Source organism: Colobus angolensis, unplaced genomic scaffold (assembly GCF_000951035.1).
Source record: "Colobus angolensis palliatus isolate OR3802 unplaced genomic scaffold, Cang.pa_1.0 Scaffold33, whole genome shotgun sequence".
NCBI lineage: Eukaryota > Metazoa > Chordata > Mammalia > Primates > Cercopithecidae > Colobus > Colobus angolensis.
In genome coordinates this window covers 9,393,432-9,402,516 of record NW_012116599.1, presented here as the reverse complement: position 1 = coordinate 9,402,516, position 9,085 = coordinate 9,393,432, and positions in this window count along the sequence as shown.

Below are 9,085 nucleotides of genomic sequence, written 5' to 3'. Positions count from 1 at the left end.
AAGTGATCCGCTTGCCTTGGCCTCCCTAAGTGCCAAGATTACAGGCATGAGCCACCGCACCTGGCCTAGAATAACCAAAATTTGAAAGACTGGCAACACGAACTGTTGGTGAGGAGACAGGGTCTCACTCTGTCACCCAGGCTGGAGTGCAGTGATGGATCTCTCAGCCCACTGCAGTCTCTGTCTCCTGGGCTCAAGCAATCCTCCCAACTCAGCCCTGAAAGTAGCTGGGACTAGAGATGCGCACTACCATGCCCCGCTAATTTTTGTGTTTTTTTGTGGAGAAAGGGTTTCACCCTGCTGCCCAGGTTGGTCTCAGACTCAGCTCAAGCATTTTGCCCACTTTAACTTCCCAAAGTACTGGGATTACAAGTGTGAGCCACTGTGCCTCTCCTGCTTTTTGTTTATTTAGTCACATTATTCTCAAATGGGTGAGTGACAATGTCTTTACCCCTGAAAGGTATAAAGATTTCTTTGACAGATGAGAAAACTCAGGCTTTGTTACGAAATTTTTCCAAGATAACATGGCTTAAAATGGTAGAGCCAGGGTTTGAACAGACTCAAGACATAGGTACTTTTTACTACTTCTCTCTCTCCTCCACTGTTGACATTTAGGTGTATTTTTCCCGACTTTTTTCCTACACATATATAAACAAATACATACCTTTCCCTCCCCCGCTTCTTTCTTATGCTTTGAGTCTCAGCTTAAAATGTCTCTTCAGAGAGCTGTTACCTGATGATTCAACCCAAAGCATCTTTTTCCTTCCTCCTTCCCATTATCCTCTACTCCTTCCTATTTTTCTCCTATTTCACTTTTCATGGAACTTACCACAATGTGCATATATTCTATTTTCTCTTTCCAATTGAGTGTAAACTCCATTGTAGCAAACAGTATTGACACCTGTCAGATAAGCCTTCAAATATTTGCTGCAGAAATTAACAGTGTTCTGTCCATGAATGTCAGTGTGGTATATACAAGTTTACCTTTGCTTTTGAGGACCTCTAAATATGCCATAGTATTGATACCATATACTTACTAACTATTCCTTTGTTGAGAACATTTGGATCATCTCCCTTTTTCCACAGTGACATACTGCAGTGAGTATCGTGATTACATCCTTACTTGTGCAAGTATTTCTTTAGGTTAGATTCCTAGAAGTTTCTAAGGATATCAGACTCTAAGGATATCAGTGGCAGTTTTTAATTGTGGGAGCTGGGAGAGTCATGTAAAAATTACAAAGGAATAGAAGATGATATGTAATGATACCAAAACAATAGTGTGCATCTGTGTCGCAGTTGTCAAACCTAGCTGATATTAGAAAAATAAATTGTTATTTTGATTTTTTTCCTTTTTAATTTCTTTTGGTGTTTTATTTTGTTTTGACGCAGGGTCTCCCTCTGTCACCCAGGTTGGGGCTCAGTGGCACGATCATGGCTTGCTGTAGCCTTGACTTCCTTGACTTGGCTTGCTGTAGTGTTTTATTTTGTTTTGACGCAGGGTCTCCCTCTGTCACCCAGGTTGGGGCTCAGTGGCACGATCATGGCTTGCTGTAGCCTTGACTTCCTGGGCTCAAGCAGTTCTCCCACCTCACCGCCTTAGCCTCCGGAGTAGCTGGGGCTACACGTGCATGTCATCACACCCGGCTGTTTTAATTTTATTTTTTAGTTTTGATATGGGATTTCACTCTGTTACCCAGGTTAGAGTACAGTGGCATGATCTCAGCGTACTGCAGCCTTCACTTCCCAGGCTCAGGCGATCCTCCCACCTCAGCTTCCTGAGTAGCTGGGGCCACAGATGTGCACCACCATGCCGGGCTAAATTTTTTCTTTTTTGGTAGAGAGGAGGTTTCACCATGTTGCCTAGGCTGGTCTCAAACTCCTGAGATCAAGCGATCCTACTGCTTCAGCCTCTGAAAGTGCTGGCATTATAGGTGTCAGCCACTGCACCTGGCTCCAGCTAGTTTTGAAATATTTTGTAAAGGTGGGGTCTCCCTAAATTGCCCAGACTGGTCTTGAACTCCTGGGCTCAAGCCACCCTCTTGTGCCTTGGCCTCCCAGAGTGCTGGGATTACAGGCATGAGACACTGCACCCAGCCTCTTATTCTGATTTTAGGAATGGTTTGATTTTCCCATACCCCCATTCTGATAGGGTCCAGGAATCTGTATTACAAAAATTTGCTTTTGGGAAATACACCTCTGATTTTTTTCTTGGCTCCTGGTTTGTACATATTCTGGCTCAGTGTAGAGGCAGTTTTGGCATCTACTTATTTTTGGTAAAAATGCTAAATGTAGAAATGTGGGGCATTAGTCTGTAGAGTATGGCATTTAAAATTTTTTTTTCCACTTTTGAAAAATATTCGAGACATTCTAAATGAATTTAGGTATAATTGCTCTGAAATGCATGATCTTAAACAAAAATTTGACACTATTATTCACCAGGTGTTAAAGTTACAGTCTGTATTTTCTCCCTGACTTTGAGTTAATTTTAATGCTTCCTTTCCCCCTACTTCCTCTCCCCCTAACTATAGTCTTAATAAGTTTTGTTTCTGACAGATCCCCAGGGTTGTAGCTCTATTGATGGCAGGCTACATACGTGTTTGGAAAATATTATAACACAAATCCATGGTTATCACAATGTTGAAATATTTTTTATTGCAAGTCAGGAATAGACTTCCTAATCTGAGCTATGTTAAAGAATTAACCTCTCTAGGCTGGGTGTGGTGGCTCACACCTGTAATCCCAGCACTTTGGGAGGCCAAGGCAGGCGGATCATGAGGTCAGGGGTTTGAAACCAGCCTGGCCAATATGGTGAAACCCCATCTCTACTAAAAATACAAAAATTAGCCGGGTGTGGTGGCGTGTGCCTATAGTCCCAGCTACTGAGGAGGCTGAGGCAGGAGAATCTCTTGAGCTCAGGAAGTGGAGGTTGCAGTGAGCCTAGACTGTGCCATTGCACTCCAGCCTGGGTGACAGAACAAGACTCCATCTCAAAGAAAAAAAAAAAGTTAACCTCTGTGATGTCATTATTATGGTGGAGTTCAAAACAGTGACAGAATATATATTGAAGAGAATATTTTTGAAAATATTGCCTTATTTTGTGTGTCTGTATGCTGTAAAGGACATTTACCAAATATAAAATTGTTTTTGTCCATGGGGAGCACCTTGCTGTAATCTACTGGGTACCTTGTATTGTACTGTGAATAACTTTGATTCTTAGCCAGGAGGTTTCTGTCTGCCCCTTAAGGGAGAGAAGCATTTACAAATCATTCTCTCTCTGCTCCCTCAGCAGCTCCTCGTTTTCATAATCACCTGGTGAGTCTCTAATAAATGGTATTATTAGATCTTTATAAGGAAGAACTTTAAAAGTACCCCATTGAAGAAAAACTGAAATAAACATTAGGTTGGAGTCTTTAAAAATTTGGAACTGAATCTGATTTTAGAGACTATCTAGTCTGATCCCCTTAAGAGGAAGTAACTAAAAAGGCTATCGATAAGCTGACCTACTATCCCCATTCGCTGATTGTAGCCAGCAGGATTGTAGACCTGTTAAAATTGGATCTGTGAGCCATTTTTGGCATGTGGAGTAAAAGTTGCTGTCTATGTGCTTTTGAGACCTGAGGAATATCCTCTATTACATAAATGCAGTTAGTATTCTAAAGGATTATACAAGCCATCTGAGCTAAGACAGGATTTATATTAGGGAATGAGTGGCTCTGTATTTTAGAAATAGTTGGGCAATAGCTATTCAGGATAAATTGATCATCTTACAGTGTTCTACAAAATAGACTTCTGGTGCATTTTGGACCTCCTTGTGAAGGGTTACCTCCTTTCTTCTCTGCTTTTCTCATACCTGTTAATCACAGATTCAACAAATTAGGCACGTACTTCCTTACTTGGAGATGTCATCATCTCATGCCTCAGAGATTGATGTGTTCTTCTGATCCAAAGCTTATGCTCTTAATTTTTTTTCCCCTGTGGGATCCTGTTAGTAGAGTGTCCTTTATTCCCAACCTTTCTTTCAGTAATTCTTTTCTTTACCTAAATACATATGCTCAAGATTTATTTTTTTAAAAATGACAAACAGGGAAATTACATATATCCATGCAAACACAGCCTTTGTCTCTCTGCCTTCCCTTCCCTCCTGGCTATTGTCTCTTCTCTTTATAAAGTCTAGCACTTCCAGAAGAGAGTTGGTATTTATTATCTTACCTTATACCCTCTCCTTCCCCACCATTTCTAGAAATAGCTGTCACCATTTTCTTTTCTTTCTTTTTTTTTTGGAAGCAGAGTCTTGCTCTGTCCCCCCAGGCTGGAGAGCAGTGGCTCAATCTTGGCTCACTGCAACCTCCGCCTCCTGGGCTCAAGCAGTCCTCCCACCTCAGCCTCTTGAGCACCTGGAACTACAGGCGTGCTACCATGCCCTCGCTAATTTTTGTATTTTGTGTAGAGATGGGGTTTTGCCATGTTGCCCAGGCTGCTTTCCCCATTTTCTAAATCTGACGGACATTGTTGAGTTTTTTGAACTCTGCCTATCTTCTTCTTGGCGTCAGCCAACACCACTGTCCTGATTTATTTTCCCAATACTTGTGGTAAGTTCTTGATTTTCCTTGACTGGATTCTTTTTTTTATGTTTTCCTTAGATTTTAGCCTTTCCCAATATTTCATCCTAGGCGTGTTCCTCTCTTTATGCTGTCTGTTTTTCATAGAGAAAATAGAATCTTATTGATTATCTTGGTTTCTCCTACTTCCTGCATGCCAATGTAATTTCTCCCATCTGCATATCCAGTTGGCTACGTAATTCTCAATCTTTACTTCCATTTGCTTATTGAAACTCTTTACCTAGACACCTACGTGATGAGTCAGTTTTTATATGATTAACACTAAATGTAATTTTTCTGCTCGTGTGTATCATTTAATAATGCTGCTACAATTATTTTGTATAGTTTTTTAAAGTTAAAAGCATGACTTTTAGAACTATAGAATATAAATAGCAAAGATACTATTTGACTAATTAATAAGGAGAGGAAGCTGTTGTGGTAAAGCTGTTTTAAAGAGCATTTGGGGAACTGGGTATTTACAGGTAATTTAATAAAGAATTTTAGAGTGAGATTATTGATAACCTACAGGCAACAAACTGCAATCTTTGGGGTTGTCTTTTCTTCTGTACCTAAACGGTATTTCTCCAGACTTAAATCTACAGGTTAACATATATGTTTAATATCTGAACCCCGATTAATAATAAATAGCAAAATTAAAATATGATGCTCTTGTAGAAAATTAATTCCTAGGTAAGCCTCTGACGTAGCATTTCGTAGGACATTGAAAGGATGTGCAGTCACCTTCTTTATGTGTTCTAGGTAACTTTTCTTAACCTTGTCACCAGTGTAAGAAATTTGAGTCATTTTAGCATTTGTATTTGTCTGAGGTCTGAGAACCACAGTCTGAGACTATTCTTTCTCACCGTGTTAGATTCTGTCATCAAAATGTTTCTTGACCCCATCTTCATTTTGTCTTCTTCCATTGTTAATCAGATCCTCATCTATCCTTAGGTCTATTTGGTAGCTTTCTACTTGATCTGCCTCCTTATTGGTAGGTCTTAAATGCAAAATTTTTTGTTTCTGGCCCTTCATGATAGAGTTTAGGCTTATTTTCAGGCTCAGGGAACCACTCCACATCCCTCCATTGTAATTTATTCTCTCATTCCTCCATGTCTTTCCTCACTGCTCTAGCATTTCAGAGAACATCAGCAGAAGTGACCGGTCATCCTCAACCTGTGAAGGCGAAGTTAGCCACCGTTTTCTTCTTTGTTTAGAGTAGTACATTTGAGCTTTCTTCTCAAATCGATGTAGCATATTTAATGATAATTATTCACTTAATGATTGGCCAGCTAAGCTGATTTACCATATGGCAAAGGATCAGAATTTTCTTCCTATCCCCCATAATCCTTTAAGCTTGGGATGTCATGGCTTTCTAGTATTTTGATTTTTTTAAGGTAAATATGTAATTATTTTTCGTTGTTTGTTCAGTCAAACTTGTATTTGAGTGCTGGCCCTGTCCCCTATTAGGTTTGTAGCCTTAGGGTTATTTTAACTTACTGTGTGCCATGGTTTCTTTTTAAGTAGATTATTTTCACTACCAGTTTTGTAAAGTTAGTGTGAAAATTAAGTGATTTAAAGCACATTGGTACATGCTAAGCACAGAATACACATAACCCATAATCATTCTTACTTTACTATTCAATTTAAATCTTGTATTTTTTCCATTAAATATTGTTTTCTAGTGTTACGAAAATACTAGTTTGGCCGGGCACAGTGGCTCATGCCTGTAATCCCAGCACTTTGAGAGGCCAAGGAGGGTGGATCACTTGAGGGTCAGGAGTTTGAGACCAGCCTGGCCAATATGGTAAAACCCTATCTCTACTAAAAATACAAAAATTAACCGGGCATAGCGGTGCACGACTGTAGTCCCAGCTACCTGGGAGGCTGAGGTGAGGCAGGAGAATCGCTTGAACCTGGGAGGCAGAGGTTGCAGGGAGCCGAGGTCGTGCCATTGCACTCCCGCCTGGGTGTCTCAAATAATAAAAAAAAAATTACTATTTTTACATGTTGTATAATATTCCATTATCCCATTCAAATGGTTTTGATGCCTGTAAATTGCATTCAGTGCCTAACAGACCCTAACGTAGCCCTTTCTCTTGTACTCAGTGGCCCTTACTTTCCTAATTTCTCTATTTCTGATTAGAGAACTTTTCTGATTAACTGGAAAAAAAGGCAGTAAATTTCTGTTTCCCTTAATTCAAATGTGAACTAATCAACTGCCTTGTGCTGTTCTATGTCAGATACAGCTATTTCAGGTTTGACATATGGCTGCTTAAGAGTTTGACATTTGCCGGGCGCAGTGGCTCACGCCTGTAATCCCAGCACTTTGGGAGGTCGAGGCAGATGGATCACCTGAGGTCGGGAGTTCAAGACCAGCCTGACCAACATGGAGAAACCCCCTCTCTACTAAAAATACAAAATTAGCCGGGGTGGTGGCACATGCCTGTAATCCCAGCTACTCGGGAGGCTGAGGCAGGAGAATCGCTTGAACCCGGGAGGCGGAGGTTGCGGTGAGCCGAGATTGCACCATTGCACTCCAGCCTGGGCAACAAGAGCGAAACTCTGTCTCCAAAAAAAAAAAAAAAAAGTTTGACATTTGACTCGTGAGTATACCATACAAAACTGCTGATTTTGTATTACCTCCTTCCTAAATAAAAGTAAAATAATAAACTCTCCCAGTGGGTTTGTAAGAAGTTTTTATCCCCTTCGATTCCTTTCTGGCACATGATGGACCTGATGATTTCTCCCCTTTTTCTTTTAAGATTATATTGAATAAGCACTCATTAAATGGCAGCTATCATGTTCAGGTAAGGTTCTGAGAGCCTTACATGCCGTCCTCTAATACTTAAATCCCAAAGTATAATATTGTCTCTAATTAAATGGAGAAACAAACTGAGACGAAGGCGAGTACTTACAGGTCTTACTAAGTGGCAGAGGCAGAATGTGAGTCTAGGTGGGAGATAGAGAGCAGTAAGCTCCTTGTGAGGAGGAATTGTCTTACTTGTCACTGTTTCTCAGCACCTCTCAGTGCTTTTGGGGGAAGCTTAAAGGTTGTTCATTCCCACTTTAAAGATAGGCTTCTTTGAAGTCCTTGCTGTTTTTAGGTAGGCAAGAATGACTTCTGTTATACACAAGAGTGATTTCTATTTTGTTTTATCGTAGTGGTTTAATGTATACTGCTCCTTACCACACTTGGTTCTGGGACCTAGTCATTTCTTTCTTTATGTGGTGTGTGTAATTCAGAACTGTAGCTCCAGATGTCAGTTCTTGCTTCTAGTCTGCAGGTCTGGATGCCATTACTTGTTTCATGCAGGGTACTAATTTTGTAACATTTCAGTTTATTTGTAAAATAGGAGTAACAGGCAGTGGTTTATATGACTCCTTGTCACATTTAAATTTTACAAAATGAGTAAAGTACCTTGCAAATTGTGTTTATTACTGTAATTTACCTCCAAGTTAATGATCTGAAGCCAAACCAAGCCTTTTTGGAGGACGAAATCTAAATAAGTGCATAAGAAATTAAGGGGTACATACTGGACAAATGAGATTTACTTCTAAAAGCTTACTGTGCAGGCATTGCTTTGCTTAAAGATAGGGATACATTCTGAGAAATTTATTGTTAGGCAGTTTTGTCGTTATGTGAAGATTGTAGAATGTACTGAGACAAACCTAGATAGTATAGCCAACTACACATCTAGGCTGTCTGGTATAGCCTGTTGCTCATACACTGCAAACCTGCTCTAGACGTAGCAACATGTTTGTTGCATACATGTTTGTAACGTACCTGTTCCTCTACCAAATACTGTAGGTAGTTGTAACAAAATGGTAAATATTTGTGTGTCTAAACATATCCAAACACAGAAAAATCACAGTAAAAATATGGTATTGTATAATCTTATGGCACCACCGTTGTATATCTGGTCAGTTGTTGAACAGAATGTCAGTAGTGCAATGTGTGGCTGTTTTTTTTGTTTTTTTGAGACAGGGTCTCCCTGTGTTACCCAGACTGGAGTGCAGTAGTGTAATCATGGCCTACCACAGCCTCATCCTCCCAGTCTTAAGTAATCTTCCATCTCAGCCTTCTGAGTTGCTGGGACCACAGGTGTGCACTATCCTGCCTGGCTAATTTTTAAGTTTTTTATAGAGACAAGGTCTGTATACCTGTGTTGCCTGGGCTGGCCTCAAACTTCTGGGATCAAGTGATTCTTCCGCCTTAGCCTCCTGGTAGTAGAGACTACAGGCATCCACAACTGTGCCTGGCTTTATTTTTTTACAGTTGATTTCTTTCGGTGTTCTAAAAGTTCTGTACCAGAGGAAGGATTGGATTTTTAAAAAATGTTTTGGGTTTTTTTTAAACTTTTATTTGTGTGTGTATGATATTAAGAATTAAGCAAAAAAATTAATTTACAGCCAGGTGCAATGACCCACACCTGTAATCCCAGCACTTTGGGAGGCTGAGGCGGGCGGATCACTTGAGGTCATGAGTT